The 18,552-nt window shown below is 50.0% G+C and overlaps 1 long non-coding RNA gene across 2 annotated transcripts; it reads right to left on the bottom strand.

Annotated features, from left to right (window-relative positions):
- Nucleotides 1-9,221, bottom strand: LOC146894080 (uncharacterized). Of its 2 annotated transcripts, XR_015738029.1 has the most exons (6): nucleotides 9,190-9,221; nucleotides 5,318-5,516; nucleotides 4,563-4,658; nucleotides 3,932-4,088; nucleotides 2,694-3,040; nucleotides 1-2,477 (listed from the first exon to the last, which is right to left on the bottom strand). It is a non-coding gene; the product is annotated as an uncharacterized LOC146894080 (long non-coding RNA). The 2 variants fall into 2 exon arrangements; XR_015738028.1 differs by lacking the exon at nucleotides 1-2,477 and having other exon boundaries at nucleotides 2,638-3,040.
- Between the last annotated feature and the right edge of the window lie 9,331 nt (nucleotides 9,222-18,552).

Raw genomic sequence — 18,552 nt, forward strand, 5'->3', positions numbered from 1 at the left:
TTGCCCAGTAACTTTTATTGAATTCAGGACATTTTCTTTTAAAAATAAACTTTTCATTTTGGAATAATTTTAAATTTACAGAAAAGTTTCAAAAATAGTACAGATAATTCCCACACATGCAATCCAGTATTCCCCATTGCCCCTGTTAGATGTCACCATGAAACGTTCATCAAAACTCCAGAAACTGACATGGACAGGTCACTGTAAACCAGCTCCAAACCTGGCAGTTTAGCCAGTTGTTCTGTTAATTTCCTCTTCCTAACCCCAGATCTAATGTAGAACATCATATTGCATCTGGCTGTCATGGCTCCCCAGTATCCCCTAGCCTGTAAGAATGTCTCAGCTTCCTATTGCTCCTGACTGTGTTGGTATTTATTGTCAACACAATCTGACATCCCCTGGGAAGAGAAAAATCTCAGTCGAAGAATTTCCAAGGTTGCATTGGCCTGTGGTCATGTTTGTGTGGGACTGGCTTGATTATTGACTGATGCAGGAGGGCCCAGTCCACTGTGGGCAGCACCATCCCTAGGCGGGTGGCCTCGGGTTGTATAATAAAGCTAGCTAGGTTGGGTGTTCGGTTCACACCTTTAATCTTGGCACCAGGGAGGCTGAAGCAGATGGATCTCTAGGAATTTAGGACCAGCTTGGTCTATAAGGTAAGTTCCAGGCCTGCCAGGGATACACAGAGAAACCCTGTATCAAAGAAAAAGAAAAAATGAGAAGCTAAACATGCATCTGAGAGCAAGCCAGCAAACAGTGTGCCTTCAGGTTCCTGCCTAGAGCTTCTGCCCTGACTTCCCTTGATGACAGATTGCGCCTTGGAAGTCTAAACCAAGTAAACCCTCCTCCCCAAGTTGCTTTTGGCTCAAGTGTTTTATCAGAAAGGAAACTAGACTCGTGAACCCGTGACCTTGGCATTCTTGAGGAGTCTTGGCCAGATAACCTAGAGAAAGTTCCCGCTCTGAATATGGCTGCTCTCTGTCTCGTGATCAGATTGGACTACCAAGGTGAGTGTCCCTCCTCATTGCAGCATCCAGTGTTCCGGTGACATCACCAGTGATGTGGGCCCGAAGCTTGGTCCTGTGTTGCTGCTGTGTCTCTCCATTAGCAATAGCAGAGTCGCGGAGTCGCGGTTCACATGGTTCCCTCCTCTTTGGAAGCGTGTCAAAGAGCGCGGCTCACACTCAGGATTGTGGACTAAGCTCCACCTCTTCTGGGGTGTCTCCACATACATTGCTGAAAATTATTTTGGAAGAAAAATTCACCTCTTCCCTCTATGTACCCCTGGGTTCGTGCTTGTTCATTCTGCGTTTTGCACTGCGTTCTTCTGTCCCAGGATTTAACCCAGCACACCACGTTGAGCCGGGCACAGCGACACATGCCTAGAATCCTAGCACTCAGCGGATAGAGGTGCAGGATTGGGAGGTCAAGGACAGCAGAGGCTATATAGCTAGTTGGAGGCTAGACTGGGCTATATAAGATCCTGTCTTGTTTTCATGGCTCCTCTGTATCTTCTGGTCTGCGATCGTTTCTGGGTTTCTTATTTTTCATGACTTTGAAAATGTTAAGGAGTCCTGTATAACTTTCGTCAGATTGAGGGTATTTTGAAAAATAACCTTATTTTAGAATGATTTTTAAACAAGACACCACTTTTCCTTCCAAATTGTTCCAGCTTGGGTCATGGAGGGCTCCGGCAGGCTGGTTCCCAGATCCCTTTGGTTAGCCCTGCCCTGATAGGTGAGCCACCTGGTCTTGTATGTTCACGGCTCAGGTCCTAGAGCTTGCTTTCTCTCCATTTTTCAGACAATGGAATTTGAAACTAAGATGTGGCAAGGGATGCTTGTGACAACCAGGTGTCTGCTCCACAGCCTCTTCAACAGATGCAGGTACAGCGTATCTGTGGTGCTTTCTGCGTTTATCCATCTAAACCTGAGCTCAGACTGTTTCTGAAGGACTGAATTCTGTCCTTCCCTCTGCATCCCTAGCCTCCAGCCACAGGAAATCTAAGCCTCACTGGGAGCTATTTACTCACTTGCTTGTTCAACCAACATTTATTTTATTTTTGAAAGAGTGTCTCATGTAGTCCGTGCTGGCCTCAAAATCGTTATATAGTTAAGAATGTCTTTGAACTCCTGATCCTCTGCCTCCCCCTTCCAGGTGCTAGGATTCCAGGCATGGTTTGGTTTGTGTGGTGTGCGAGGGTCTCGTGTGTGCAAAGCAATTCTATCCAGCTACGTGCCCAGCCCCTCAGTCAAAATTTAAGCCTGTGCACTGTTGGACTCTGGATTGATTTGGTTGTAGTCTTCTAAATATTTCTTTGTTCCAGATGTGGCCATGCTATTTGCCGTAGATGTGCCCTTGCCAGGACTTGCACTGAAACTCTGCTGGCTCGAGGTAGTCTCAAACTGGGAATAATCCAGGCAGTAACTCTTGAGGGCGCTGCTCAGTTCCCCTATGAAGTAGGGGTCCTTTCCTGTCTGGTTATATGAGAGAAAAGCCTCCTCAGGTCTCTGCATGTTCCGTCCTCCTCAGTGATTTCCTCTACAAATTTTTGTTGCTCTTCCTCCATGAACTCCATGATCTATCTCAATTCAGGAAGGTCATCCACCCCACCCCCACCCACCCACCCCCGTTCAGCCTTCTTTCTTCCTCGCCCATGCTCTGGCCCGGTGAGTCTTTAAGCAGCGAGTTACCATAGTTGCTGTGCTTTTCATTGTCCTCTTCCTTCTCCTAGGGATTATCGTTCTGCGCAGCCTGTGGTCTAGCGTCAGCAAAGAGTGGCTCTGGAGCTTTTCACTTCTGGTACTTAGGGTAGGGGGGTGACTATGGTCTATCACGCACCCAGAGGCAGAAGCGGAAGTACTGTTCTATATGCCCAGTGTACCAGTTAATTTTGCCTCATGGCTGTGACAGAAAAGCGCCAGGTGGGAGCTATTTAAAGAAGGAAGGGTTTATCTGAGCTCACAGTTTGTAGAGACACAGTCCATGACAGCAGGGAGCGTGCAGCAACAGGAGCTTGAGGTAGCTGGTCACATTGTATCTATAGTGAGGAAGTAGAAAGAGATGCATGCTGGGACACAGCTCACCTTCGGTTTTTTTTTTTCCAGTCCAGGATCCCAGATCATACAAGGGGGCCTCCCACAGTTGTGATGGGTCTTTCTATCTCATTTAACCCAATCTAGAAACCCCCTCACAGACATGCATCTGCCCCCCCCCCCAGGTTTGTCTCCAAGGGGATTCTCGATCTTGTCAGGTTGATAAACAATATTAACTACCACGCTCAGAAAATAAGCAAATAAATAATAAACAGACCCAAAGTCCCTGCCCCTGAAACCTCCTTTCTAATACAGAGGTCAGTCACACGCTAAGGTAGCGTGGTCCACAGGCATTGGCAAAGAGCAGGGTATAAACATGGAGGCCACCATGAGCTATAATTGTGATTTGTGACAGTCTGAGCAGTCAAACAGAGCATAGCAAAGCAACACAGACACCATACAGTCTCAATCAGCTATGAGAAACAAAAGCAGTGTCCAACAGCAGGTAACTGAGCAAGTTTAACTGAGTTCTAATTAAATATTATTTACAGATATTGGAATTTGGATTTCATACCACTTTTACAAATCATGAAATGATTTTTAAGATTTTTTTAAAAATTGTGTGTGTGTGTGTGTGTGTGTGTGTGTCCATGTGTGTGCAGTACCCATGGAGGCCAAAAGGGGCATAAGATTCCCTGGATTGAAATTATGCTCAATTGTGTGCTGTCTGGTGTGAGTGTTGGGATCCAAACTCAGATCCTCTGCAAGAGCAGTACATGCTCTTAGCCACTGGGTCATCTCTCCAGCCCCCACAAAATTTGGGGGAGACAGTCTTGCTCCTGCATCCCCCCAAAAAGTGTTGAACCTCTTCAAGTAGTGAACTAATATAGTCCTACCTCTCTTTTTTATTTTCTTTCTCTTATTGATCGTCATCTTGTGTGGCCTGTAGTCCATTTTCTGATGAACATTGCTGCATAGGTTTCTGTCCAGTTTCCTGGTACCAGCAGAGAGGGTAAACTGACCCCACGACAGCCAAATGAGTTGAGCTGTGGACTACCAGCCTCCAAGTTAGTGACAGAAATAACCCATGTACACAGGCTAAGCAAACTGTAATTCAGACAATATTAAGTAAGTACCAGAGGAAGATAGGGAAAGCAAGAAAGGAGTTTAGCAGCCAGGAGGTGGTGGTACATGCCTTTAATCCCAGCATTCAGGAGGCAGAGGTGGACAGATCTCTGTGAGTTTGAGGTCAATCTGTTCTATAGAGTGAGTTCCAGGACAGGCTCCAGAGCTACAGAGAAACCCAGTCTCAAAAACAAAACAAAAGGCCGGGCGATGGTGGCGCACGCCTTTAATCCCAGCACTCGGGTGGCAGAGGCAGGTGGATCTCTGTGAGTTCGAGGCCAGCCTGGTCTACAAGAGCTAGTTCCAGGACAGGCACCAAAAACTACAGAGAAACCCTGTCTCAAAAATCAAAAAAAAAAAAAAAAAAAAAAGCAAACAAAAGCCAGGTATGGTTGTGGGCACCTGTAATCTCAGCACTGGGGACTTGGAGATGGGTGGACCCCTGGGACTTGCTGGCCAGCCTCGCCTGCCTGGTGAGCTCCAAGTCAGTGACAGATCCTGTCTCAAAAGAGACAAGGCAGAGGAATGAGAAATGACAACCAACGTTGTTCTCTGGCCTCTAGGTATGAAAGCACACACACACACACACACACACACACACACACACACACACACACATATATATATGTGCACACATACACATAGACACACATGTATAGATATATAGACACATAAACACATGCATATACACATGTAATACACACATGCATATATACACATACGTACACAGGTACACACACATACATACTCACAAATGCACACATAAGAAGGTACAACAATGAACTACCTCATGCTACAGTTAGTGACAAGTTTCTTGACTTCTCTTGAATCTTCTAACCTACCAGAGAAAGGTCCTTGAGAACAGGGATTTTGTGTCCTAAGCCCTGTAATGCCACTTGATACAAAGAGAGTGACCAGCAAGATATGATAGATAGATAGATAGATAGATAGATAGATAGATAGATAGATAGATAGATAGATAGATAGATAGATAGATGATAGATAGATAGATGCATAAATACATATATACATAACATACACACATATATGTGCTATGTAACATTATATACAATACATATTACATTACATGGTACTTGTCTGACCATGTATATATCTGAGAGACGGTTGGTAGAGCTGAGTTGTTTAGGTCCCCTCACCCTGCCTCCTGTCTTTGGGCCTAAGTTTCCACGTCGATCAACGGAGAGTATCCTTTGGTTCTCATTGTGGGCTGTTTGGTGGACAGGGCTGGGCACAGTGGCCATCTCCAGCAGGCCAACGCCAGAAGGTAGCAAGGACACCTTCCTTCTTCAGGGCTCTGAGCTCAGGGGAGCATACAGCCAGAATGTAACAGGGCCCCTGTGAGCCGATTTTAACAGTATCACCAATAAAAATACTGCAGATTTGTACTGAACCCAGGCCCCCTCCCCACACACACCACAATCTACCTCTGAACTACCATTTTAACCTGGATTTGTATTTTTATCACATTTCTTCTTAAGGGTGGGAAGAGAACAGCCATGACTCTCAGTGATCAACATCTCTCTGGGGGTGAAAAAGCGTGGAAGACGCTAAGGGAACGGAGGCGCAGATTTTCATTCACGCGTGTCCACAGTCCCTGAAGGGCCCACTGAGATTCCCTGGCTTACTGGCCAAAATGTAGCCCGTATCTCCAATCTAGCTGTGTCAAATCCAAGCGAGACCCCAGCCCACAAGAAAGAGACAAGCCAAGTGTGGGTGTGGTTAGTGTGGTCTGATGCCATTGAATTCAAGGTCCGATTGCTGGCACAGTTGACGTTGTAAAAGGGTCTTAATTTGGTTTGGAGAGATGGCTCAGCGGTTAAGAGCACAGGTTGCTCTTCTCGAGGACTCAGGTTCCGTTCTCAGCATCGACTTGGCCATTCATAACCATCTGTAACTCCAGTTCCAAAGGATCTAATGCCCTTTTCTGCCCTCTGCAGGCAACATACACACTATATGCTGCACACACCACATACACTGTACACACTGCACACATTGTACACACTATACATGCTATGCACACTGTACACATTGCACACACTACACACTGTATACACTGCACACACTGTACACATTGCGCACACTGTATATGTTGTGCACACTGTACACACCATGCAGACTATACTCACTGTACACAATGTATAAACTGCACACACTCTATATGCTGTACACACTGTATACACTGCACACACTATACACACTGTACATACTGTATACACTGCACACACTGTACACATTGTGCACACTGTATATGTTGTGCACACTGTACACACCATGCAGACTATATACACTGTACACACTGTATACACTACACACATTATACACGCTGTACACCCCATATACACTGTACACACTGTATACGCTGTACACACTGTATACGCTGTACACACTGTATATGCTGTACACACTGTACGCATTATACACACTGTGCACACTGTACAAACCATGCAGACTATACTCACTGTACACAATGTATAAACTGCACACACTCTATATGCTGTACACACTGTATACACTGCACACACTATACACACTGTACATACTGTATACACTGCACACATTGTATGTGTTGTACACATTGCACACACTGTACATGCTGTGCACACGGTACACACCGTGTAGACTGTACACACTGTACACACATGGTGCACAGACTTGCATGAAGGCAAAACATTGGCACACTAAAATAAAAATGTTTTAGTGTTTAAAAGGAGGAGGATTTTATCCACAGTAACCACAAGGCTGTTTTCTTTCCCATGTCAGATCCTCTCTATCGCCACCCTAAACTGGCAGCTGTGACCACCAGAGAGTGCCAGTTCTGGAGAGCCTCAGGGGGCAGCAAAAGGGCCCTCAATCAGTCAGTAACCCCAATAAATCAACACATCTGGCATTTTCTGGGAACCCTATGACACAGGCTCCTCTAAGCATGTGGAACTAGAGGTCAAAGGAGTTCCCGACCATGGCAAGCTCAGGATCTGTCTCTGTGGAAAGACAGGTAACAGCAAGTGCTGGAACACTGAGGTTGCCAAGGCACCAGAGAAGGGGGATGATCATCTGGGGCTGCTTGAGGGCCTGCACCGGAGCCAGCTGTCATAACGCTTGGGAGGCAGAAGGATCGTGGGTTTGAAGTCAGCCTGAGCTAGTCAGAGCATCTGGAAGGGAAGCGAGAGCAGGCAGAAAGGGGTACGGGGGGCGGGGGGGGGGGGTGAAGGAAAGAAGGGCAAGGGAAATGGTGTAATCCTACTGTTATCTCAAAACGTTTTTAGGAGCTGGAAAGGTGGCTCAGAGGTTAAGAGCACTGACTGCTCTTGCAGAGGACCCAGGTTCAATTCCCAGCACCCACACAACGGATCACAGCACTGTGGTTCCAGTTCCAGAGGATCTGATGCCTCCTGGCCTCTGCTGACACCAGTCACATACATGATGCATACACATATGTGCAGCTGGCAAAAACATGCATACACATACAAATAATAAAATTTTAAAAATATCTTTTTAAAAAAGGAGAAGGTAAGGTTCAGATCTGCTTAAACTGATTAGAAACTTTAAGGTCCTTGCAATGCTGGATGGGTAGTCCTCAGTGCTCTATGGGGAGTCCCCAATGCTGGATGGGGGGTCCTCAGTCCCCAAGTGCCTCTGCTACTGTCACATCCCAGCTACTTCCCAGACTTTGTGTTGCCATGGCTCGTGTCCACTCGGAGACCACAGGCCCCATTCTACAGGTCGCCCTAGCACCCAGACTAGGTGCTGGATGGATGACAACTCCACAAGTTCCCCAGAACCAGAGCCCAGGCGGGTCCCAGCCCTTCCGCCTCTAGGCCTTTTATTCCTGTCATCTTGATCCTCGCGCAGGGCATTAAGAACTGAATTGTGACCTTGATTGTCCATTGTGGTCTCGATTAAGCTGCTGTCTAGAGCCACTAAGACGGATTTGATCACCCTTATGGCAGCCGCCATCAAGATGATCACCACACTCTTGGTCACCGTGAGTAGATGAACAACTTCTCGGCTGGCTTCACTCACAGATAGCAAAGCAACAACTGTGATCAGTACTGTCCTTGTCATCACTGCCGCCATTCCTACCATCACAACCGCCACCATGATCCTCCCCTTCATCATCACAGACACCACTACTGACCGTTGCCACCACCATAACCGCCACCGTGATCCCCGCCTCCGTCGTCACAGCCATCATTGCCCACTATCACCACCTCCATGATCTCCACCACCACCAAAAACATCATGCTCTCCAACATAATCACCACTACCATGATCTTGAACATCATGACAATCACAAACCTCACCACCATGAATAGGCTTAGTTCACAAATGTTATCACAAACCCACCACCACCATCACAGCCACCACCATCACCGTCACAGCCACCACCACCACCATCACCTTCACAGCCACCACCATCACTGTCACAGCCACCACCACCACGACCACCATCACTGTCACAGCCACCACCACCACCATCACCGTCACAGCCACCACCACCACCACCACCATCACCGTCACAGCCACCACCACCACCCTCAGCCACCACCATCACCTTCACAGCCACCACCATCACCGTCACAGCCACCACCACCACCTTCACAGCCACCACCATCACCGTCACAGCCACCACCACCACCACCACCACCATCACAGCTACCACCACCATTACCGTCACAGCCAACGCCATCACCATCACAATTCTTATTGTCACCCACATCACCCATGCCGTGGCCATCTTCAATTTTATCATCGCCATGGCTTCTGTGCTCCTCCTTCCCTTTCCCAGCCATTGTCGTCACCATCATCACCACCATCACCAACGTCATCCTTCAACAACGCAGTCTGTGTTTCCAACACAGAAGGATCTTTGTAAACCTCTCTTCCCGCAGGACGGATCCTAAACCTAAGCCAGCGCTGCTGTCGGTGCTGCTCTCGGGGCAGGATTTCATCATGGAATAGAGAGTCCGTTTCCAACCACTCTGAAGCCCTGAGGGCCAGCCATACTAACCGTCTCCATGTCCCCAGGGGCTGTGTTTGCCTCTGCTCTCTTACCTAGTCCTTCACCTGGAATGTATCACCTTTGTGAGATGATTCAGCCTGAGAGACGGCCTCCCCAGGAAGTTGCCTAGTCTGGGAGCAAACGCCTTTCTCTGTTCCTGGGACCAGCCCTGCCCACTAGGCTACGAGCCCTGGCACCCAGGGTGTAGACATCTTTCAATTTATATTCTATTCACACACACACACACACACACCAGACCCTGTGCTTCTCGGGGGTAGGCTGAGTCCTTAGACTTTTGTTCCTAGCTCAGGGTGTGTCTCAGCAAAGGAGTTTCCAGACTCCAGACATGTGTCTAAAGAATAAGGGAACACATGCTGAATACGTGTGTCTGTGTGTGTGTGTGTGTGTGTGTGTGTGTGTGTATGAAGTGGCCAGCTTTGGGGAGGGGATGGAAAGCACAGGGGGGGAAGCAGATGGGGGAGGGGACAGGATGGGGTCTCAGTAGGAACTCCCTTGAGTGAAGTCTGACTCCCATACACTCCATCAGCCAAGGAATGCCAGAGCATTTGGGGGAAGTGCACTCAGGGGTCACTCACCCTTTAGCCTGGCCTTCTCCTCTGGGACCCCCAATCTGGGGAAGGCAGAGGAGGAACTGAGCATCACTCTTGGCCTTATAACCATGGCCCCTACTCGACTGTTACCGCTTTAAGACAGGCTACATGTGGCCTCCACTCCACCCGTTACCCCTTTAAGACAAGCCGCTGCAGCTTCCCTTTGCTTGGTGAAACTGTTCAGTTTTCGGACAGGACAGGGGAGGGGGGCGGGGGGGGAGGGCACACCTGTTGTGGAACTTGAGAGAAGGCTTATTTATAAATGTTCAGGGCTCGGGATTCTTGTGGAGCTGATGTCCGGAGGGGAAGGTCACCAAAATGCTTGTTTATAAACGCAACAGCAACTGGGAACACCATAAACGGGCTAAACGATGAAATTAACAAGCCATCCGAGGCGGGGCATGGCGGGGCACGGCGGGGCATGGCTGGAACTGCGCTGGCCAGGGTGCCACCGCTGGGCAGAGCCCCAGGTCTGCCTCCAAGCCAGGTCCCTCCCTGCCCCAGCTGCCCTGCCTGCCCCCCAAACCTCAGCAAGCCCGGGTGCCACCCCTACCCGATTCCTGTCCTTACCCCTTGGCACAAGCTTCTCCTTTCTTACCACCAAAGTGGCCACTTCTTTGTCCCCTCATGGCTCCCAAATGTACCAGATTAATGCTAGATTGGGGGTATATTTTAATTTTAGCTCTCAGGGGCCAGAGTTGACTCTCCAGCCTGCTCAGCGAGGGCCTGGCGGGGGGGGGGGGGTGGCTGGAAGTGGTGCAAGGCAGGCGTTTCCCCCCACACACACCTCCTCCCAGGACACTCTGTCCAATTCCTAGTTTCAGGAAAGCTGTGTCTTCCTTGGGTGACTGATGGCTGAACAGGTGGCTTCTGGGTAGAGGGTGTCAAGTGAACAGCCGTGAGAAGCGGCCCTTTTAGGGCTCACTTTCCCTGCTCGCCTAGCCTCGGCCTTGGCTGCTCACAGCTCTGGGAGCCTCCCCGTGATGAGGGCCTGTGCTGCCCACCACAAGACCCGACTCCAACTTGCGGCCCCGCAGAAAGAAGGCTGCAAGCCATCAAGGAGGACCTGGGGACAACCTAGGGGGAAACTGAGCCCTGCCCTGCTCCACATACTGACGCGATGCACATGTGACCACAGATACAAGGGAGCAGTCACATGAGCAGGGCTCCTGTTCTAGACGCCCCACCTCCCAGGCTTCCATCTATATTAACAAGCATTGGCCAAACTACATTTGACACCATTTACAGACCCCGGCCCGGGGCCCCACATGCTCTCCCTCCCTCTCATCTTCTGCATGTGTGTAGATGAGGTGTCTTGGCACCCACTTCTTCACAAGACATCCCTGTGTGCCTTGTCTGTTAGAGCTTTCCTTAGCTCCCTCCTCCTCTTCTTCCTCCTCCTCCTTTTTCCTGGATCAATCACTGTCTCCCCACAGTTCTCTCTCTCCATCATTTGCCTACCTCTGCCCTTGGCCTTCCCCCTCCCTCCCCCTCCCTCCCCCTCCCTCCCCCTCCCTCCCCCTCCCGCCTCCCAGACTCTGCCTCTGTCACAGAACACCAGCAGCCAGCACATGGCCTCTGCACACTGGACGGCATCAATGCCACCGTCAGAGCTATTTTTTCCCTCCGCCTCACTCTCCGAGTCCCTAAGGAGAGTCTTGCTTCAGTGTGTCCCCCAGCTGTGGGCTGTGTGAGAAGAAGAGGCAACAATGATATCCTTGTAACCCTTGGGCCCCTGGAAGTCCCACACTACCTTCATGGCCCATGGACAGATGGGCCTGACTCAGAGGCCTCCTGGCATGGACCACAGCAAACTCCCGACCTTTCTTGGGCACCAGAGATTGTTGGGCCCTGGTAAGAGATCTGGTGACCTGGAAATGAGTGGCCTGGAGCTGCAGGAGGGGCAAATGTCACTGTTGTCCTTGGCTCTTATGCACAGATCACAGCACCCTCAAAATCTGCTTAAGATGCTTTGGCCGCAGGGATGGGATGGAGGCTACTGGGATGTGAGGAGCCCCAGGAGTCTGGAAGAGACCCTGCTGGAAATCACCCCATCCTCAGAAAAAATCCCACCCCTCTCCCCGTCAGCAGCCCTTGAGTCTACAGAGAGCCAGGCAAGGTCCGTCTCTAGGACTGAACAAGGACAAGACACTGAGCAAGACCGGGCAAGCAGGTAAATGACAGGTATATTGGTCCTCACACCCAGGACAGAGAACGGGTGGGTCTGAGTGTCTCCAAGCTGAGCCCCTCCTGTCGTGCCCTTTGCCTCCACTTCCCTGCATGACCCTCACACACTCGTTCATCCATTCACCCATCCACTGGGCTACTGTGTGTCGCACACCTACTATGTGCCAGCCCCAGTCTGAAGGGAAGGGAGCAATCAACGAGAAAACCAACGTTTTCTTTCTTTTTCTTTTTTTAATTATGTATTTATTTTCTATACATTGGTGTTTTGCCTGCACATATGTCTGTATGCAGGAATTGGATCCCTTGGAATAGGAGTTACAGACAGTTGTGGGCTGCCATGTGGGTGCTGGGAATTGAACCCATGTTTTCTGGAAGAGTAACCAGTGCTCTCAACCACTGAGCCGTCCCTCCAGCCCCTGTTTTCCTATGAGCTGGGATGCGTTTAGTTGCTAGTGTGCTGCCTAGGGGGTGGGCAAAGAGGGAAAGCCCCTCAGTGAAGGAACAAGCATGTCCTAATATGCTCCCTCCGTCCTGCAGGAGCAGGACCTCCGCTATCTCCGATCACAAACAGAGCGTTTCTTTCTTGAATAAACAGTTATGAAAACATCAGCAATCGCTTCGCTGATGGGAAACAGTCACTTCAGAAGCAGTCACACGTTTCTACGTCTGGTTTCTTCCGATAACAGAACCACCCTGGGGCAAGTACTAGTATAACCAGACTGCGAAAGATGAAGACACTGAGGCTCAGAGAGGTTAATGGCTTGTTTTAATGTCACACAGCCTGTAGAGTCAGGACCAGCATTCATCTGCCACCTGCCTGTATATCCACACTCCCCGATTCTCTCTCCCCCGTAGGAGCCACTTCTGGTTGCAGAAAAGAAGGCAACAGCCTGTGGCTTGGGTTGGACAGGAGGAACAGCAGGAAGAAGGTTTGTCCCCCATTCTAGGGCACCTATCTCCCCTAAGTTCCCTGGACTGGGACCATTGGCCCTGGCATCTTCCTTTCTCCTGGAGAACCACAAATGATACAGCTGGCTGTGATTCCAGGCCCCAGTGCCAGCCTGGTTCTCACCCTCCAGGCATGCTGGGAAATGAACAAGGCCAGGTCTCAGGGCCCCAGCTTCCATTGTCTGCTCCAGACCCCATCAGTGTGTGTGTGCTGCAATTACCCATCAACTCCCCTGCCCCAGGCTGTCTTCGAGGCCCCCCGTCCCCAGTGATTTGGAGGGAAGGGGTTATTACAACTTGCAAAACCTTAAATTAAGAATGAATAAGAGCAGCGTCGCATGCCACTTCTGAAAGGCTGCCAGCGGGGCTGGGGTGATGACGGGCGTATTGTGCTCTGTGCTGCTGAAGGAGAAACTGACGGATGAGGATGGGGCGACGTCTCGAGGTGGAGGTGTCAGCTACTACCTGTCCCAGCAAAGGCAGGGCCACATGCGCAGAATCTTGCCCGCTGGGTGTGGGCAGTGCGATCCTGAGGACACTACCAGCATGGCTGTAGGCTGGCCAAAAAGCACGCGTGGAACTTGATCTAGACGTAGTGGAAAGGGTGTGTGTGAGCGGAGCTCTCTCTGGGGCTGTCAAAGCAGAGCCTAAGGGCTAAGCAACAGCTAGTCCAGGAAGAAGGACATAAACAGAGGTACAGGCAGAGGGGCCAGGCTGTGTAAAGGTCCTGGGGTGGAAGTGGGTTTGTGGCAGGAGACTGGTGGGTGGGGAAAGTCAGAGGAGTGGAGAGGACAGTGGGCAAGGCTGCTCCCTGGCTTCTTTGTCCAACACTTGCTTCTGGGATCTGAAGGGCGTGGGCTTCAGCCTCAGGCAGGCTAGGCAATCACTCTAGCCCTGAGTTCTATCCCAGGCCATGCTCTTGGTTAAACCTAGCCTCTCTGGTGTGGTGCAGGCAGCTTGGGGAGGACTTTCCAGGCCTCCTGGAAACCTGACTGTGAACTTGGGGATATGGCAGTTGTGTGGACCAGTGAAACAGGAGCAGGGAAGTAACCAGGGGACAGAAGATTGCCAGGGAATGGGTCATCATGAGGAAGATGAGAGTAGACGAAGACAGGGGAAGAGGAAATCCCGCCACTGGGGGACTCGGGCCACTGACTAGACGGAGGTGAGGTGGGCAGATCAATCTGGGGGCGAAGGGAAATAAAGATCTTTGGGCCCGAGCTTCGGCTTCCTCTGTCTATACTTAGAATACTATGCCATGCCATGAAGGATGCTTCCAGCCCTGGGGCACAGGGTTGCTGCCAGCCTGGTCGTGAGCCTGTCCACTGACATATAAGCAGACATTCTCCCGAAGCCAGGGCTAACCCATGAGAACAAAACAGAAATGTGGAGCGGAGCAGGCAAGGGTGTGGGTGTGAGACTCTCAGTTTTCCCCAGTCTTGGTTTCCCCTCTTGGGTCTGGAATCCCAGGCTGGCTCAAGGAGAGCCTTCTAGCTCTGATATCATTGGGCAGGGCTAGTACACCAAGACTCAGGCCTACTGCCCATCTCCAGGAAAAAGCCACCTCAGCCCAGGTTTGGGGGAACTTGGGCAGACTAGGTCTACACATATTCAACTGAGTGGGAAGCTGACCACTTGGGGTTCTGCCTTCTCTACTGGGGTATAAGGTGGAAGGCAGAGGCCCAAAGCCTTTCAGCGTCCGTATCCCAACCCTCTCTTATATCTCAGTGTGAGCCTCCATCAACCCAGAGGCAGAACTCGTGGGCCAGGCCCCTGGGACCTTTACAGCCTAGGTGTCTTCCCTCTTCGTACACGTCTCTCAAGGTCAATGACAGCAATATTCTGGGTAGAAGAAATCCGGGACCCTCACAGGACCACAGTCCCTGTCACACTGAGGGGTCCCTTCAAGCCCCAGGGACTGCAGAGAATCAGGGAAATGAGAGAGCATCCCCTCCCCCCTCCCCTGTCAGGAGCCCAGAGGCTGCTGCTCGTATATCTGTCCCCAGGAAACGTATATCCAGCTTATGGAAAGTATTCATAATGCGCCTTACAACAACCTGGCCCCCGTCCATAGCGTGTGATCTAAAATTAAATCCACTTCAAATATACAGTAGATCGAGTCAAGCTAACATAAATGAAACATGATTAACAGGCAGGACTCTGACCTCCTCAGCAGACACGATGGGACAGGGCTGGGACCACCTTAGCTCTCCTCCGTAGCCCTCAGATTCCCCACGGCCTCCAAGCCCTCTCTTTATGCTAACCCTCTCTTCCTCCCCGCCCTAGACCAATCCTGTAATTTGTCCAAAGTGTGAAGTCAGTAGCAGCCGTTAGAGCAATGCTGTTGAGCAAGACGACTCCGGCCTCAGGACAGAATTGAGACTCGGAGCTTGTTTTACACACACACACACACACACACACACACACACACACACACACACACCAGGAGCTTCAGCTTGCTCACCTATCCTATGGGCAGAAAGCAAGTCCTGCCTGGACAGGGTTGTCATGAGTGTTCATAGTGATAAGGGTGCAGGTACGGCATTGTATTTGCCACCCTCAGAGGCCCGTGCTCACCCCATTCCCAGCCCCCCAATCAGCCGGTAGAACAAGGGCCAGCCAGAATTCCTGCCACTGCAGGGATACACTTGGTGGGTTATTTTTAGAGCTTTGGCAAGTAACTCTGTTACTGACCAAATGTTCCCACATTGGGGACAGACTCTGCTAAGAGGGCACTTGTAAGCTAAATGTGAAGTGGGAGGGGCATTGGCTTCTCACTGCTCTGGGGGTGTCCACTCTTGTTTGGCTGTTTGGTTCCTTTTTGTTATTGTTGTTGCGTTTTTCTGAAATAGGGTCCCATGTAGCCTAGGCTTGCCTCAAATCCCTTCTGTGTCAAGGCTGACCTTGAACTTCTGAACCTCCTACCTCTACCTCCCAAATGCTGGGACAATTGGCACGCACCAGCACACACAAGAACGCACGAGTGTTCTTGAGGCACACACACTGAGACACAGCGTCCGGGGCCTGAGAGAGAGGAGTAGAGTGCCTGCCCAGGCTTCCTCCGCTTCCCAGACCAGCACGATCTTGCTTTCAGGATGCTTGCGTGGTCACAGAAGCAACAGCAATGTCACCCTTGGAGAGCTCTCCACAGTTCCTCCTTCGGGAAGCACAGGCTTCCATTGGCTGGGTGTGAGCACACGTATGAGTGTGTGTGCAGGCGCCTGTCTGTCATTGCCCTTCCCGTTTGTCCTGCTCCAGGTACAACACTCCTTGCTGCTTGCGTGGTCCCTTGGACTCGGGCTCCTGGCTCTTCAAACCGCTTGTTATAGTGTCCATTTGCCGCACTCTGGACCCACTGGCCCTCCCCGATCTGGGAGCCCACCTTTTGTGCGAATCTACAAGAGCCCCGCATGTCTGTCACCTGGACACCCACTGGCCCTTTAGCGGGTTTTGTCTTTTTCTCCCTGAGGGTCTGGGGGAAGGAGAGCCCCACAGGGTGGGAGGGAGAGCTGTTGGCTTTTTCCTTGTCATTGGCCATTTGCTGCCTGCTTCGCCAGGCGTGTTTGGAGCGTGTTTGCATAAAGTGGATGCAGGCTGCAATTCCGTGATGAATTCTATGAATACTAATCTGCTACTACCCTTGACCTTGGGGTCACCGAAAGATCAAAACCAAACCATTTAATATTTTCCTTTTGCAGATCAATAGAAGCATAAATTCCCCCTCAATGACAAGTATAATTTCAAACAGATCTATAGGAGGCATGCATGCATTTCAGCCGGGAATGCTCGCTTGCTGCCTGCCTCGCCTTTTGGGGAGCAGGCGAGGAGTCCCTTGCTTTTTTTCCCATTGAGTTTCGTTTTGCCTTTTTTTTTTTTTTAATGGCTCTGAAATGCTATTTCCAGCAGCTGCTGTCATATAAATATCTCTTGTTTTTCTTCTCCTCTTTCCCTCCTGGTGAAAAGGGCAGGGGACCTATTGAAAATTCCGCTTTATCTCTTTCAGTCGGGTTCAAGTACAGGTCGAATAATCGATCCCTTCTCCTTTTCTTTTTTGAGTTTCCTGTAGTTCTTTTGGCCAGATCAGCAGCAGAGGGAAATCGGGAGGGTGGCTCGCTTTCTGTAGTCAGTCTTGCAGTGTCCCTGTGACTGCATTTGTGTGCTGGCGCATGTGAGCTGCCGTAGCCTGTGTGCAGTTCCGTGCACCTGGCAAAACGCACTCATTCCGATCTGTTCTCTCACCCAGAACTCGAGGGAGGAAGACTCAAAAGCTGCCAGGACAAAAAGTTAGGAGTGAGGTGGGCACTGTTCTCATGGCTCCTGGGCAGAGACGCTGTGGGTGAGAGTGGCGAGTGTCCCCTGAGAAACACACCATCCCCAAAGAGGCTGGATTATATATAATCTGTAGACCAGGCTGGCCTCGAACTCACAGAGATCCGCCCGCCTCTGCCTCCCAAGTGCTGGGATTAAAGGTGTGCGCCACCAACGCCCAGCTCTATTTTTTAATTTAAAATATTCTGAATGCACGACGTGTATGGGCGTGTGTGTGACTCCCACATTTCTGTGGCCATAGGACAACTTCATGGAGTCAGTTCTCTCCTTCAACCTGTACGTGGGTTCTGGGGATCGAACTCACCTTGTCGGGCTTGTCTCAAGCACTTTGCCGGCTGAGCCACCTGATGGGACCCATTAATTATTTTTTAATACAATTTGAAAAGAAGGAAAGTATAGGAGAAGACTAAGGGAGTAAAAAAAAATAACAGGAGCCGGAGTGGGGGAGCAAAGAAAAAAAAGAGAGACGGAGAATTGAACCATTAATCTGCCTAGATTTTCCACTTCCAGAGTAATCGGTTTGGAAGTGAGTGAAATAAAGTGGAATGTTGTCACACTTACTCCCTCCGCACCACATTCCTTATTTACAGAGAAGCCAAGAACTGGGAGAAATCGTCCCTGTACCACAGAATGCCCCCAATGTCTGCCCCTGAAGGGGACAAGAACCCCAGACTTCCTCCTCAGAGGCCTGCTGCCTCGACACCCCTGTGGCATCTGCCCCTGGTTGAAGGTGCAGAGCCAAGATGATTTAATTTATAGAAAGGACAAAGATGTCGTGTAGCAGATTTAATCATCGGAGAGTTTAAAAAAAAATAAGGACCGGGCTAATGTCGTAATTTACATTTCAGGATAATAAAGAGAGAAAGGCGGAAAGGGAAAGGACCCAAGCCTGCGAGAGGGAACAGAGAGGGGAGGCCGGCCACGGGGCTGTGGGAGCCCAATAGATTGGCCTGGAACACCAATAAATTTTAAAACAAACCCAGAAAGCTAAAGACAGCCCCTGGAAAGTGCTGGGAAAATGGACCATCGATTTTAGGCTTCATCTGCATTTTGTATTTTAATAATGCTCTCTCTGTCTTTCCTCTTCTCCCTCTCTCCCTCTCTCCCTCTCTCTCTTTTGCAAAATATAAAAGCTGATCTGATAAATATTAATTTGAACCATCATAATGTATTTGAAAATTCCAGCTAAAATGTCACCACATGGAACATTAATGTAATATTTCAAGGCCCTGAGAGCAATACTCATATTGATTGCATTTATTCCACTCTAGGGAGGAGAGATAATTCTTCAATGTGG

This window comes from Myodes glareolus, chromosome 6, assembly GCF_982192425.1.
Source record: "Myodes glareolus chromosome 6, mMyoGla1.1, whole genome shotgun sequence".
NCBI classification, from domain to species: Eukaryota; Metazoa; Chordata; class Mammalia; order Rodentia; family Cricetidae; genus Myodes; species Myodes glareolus.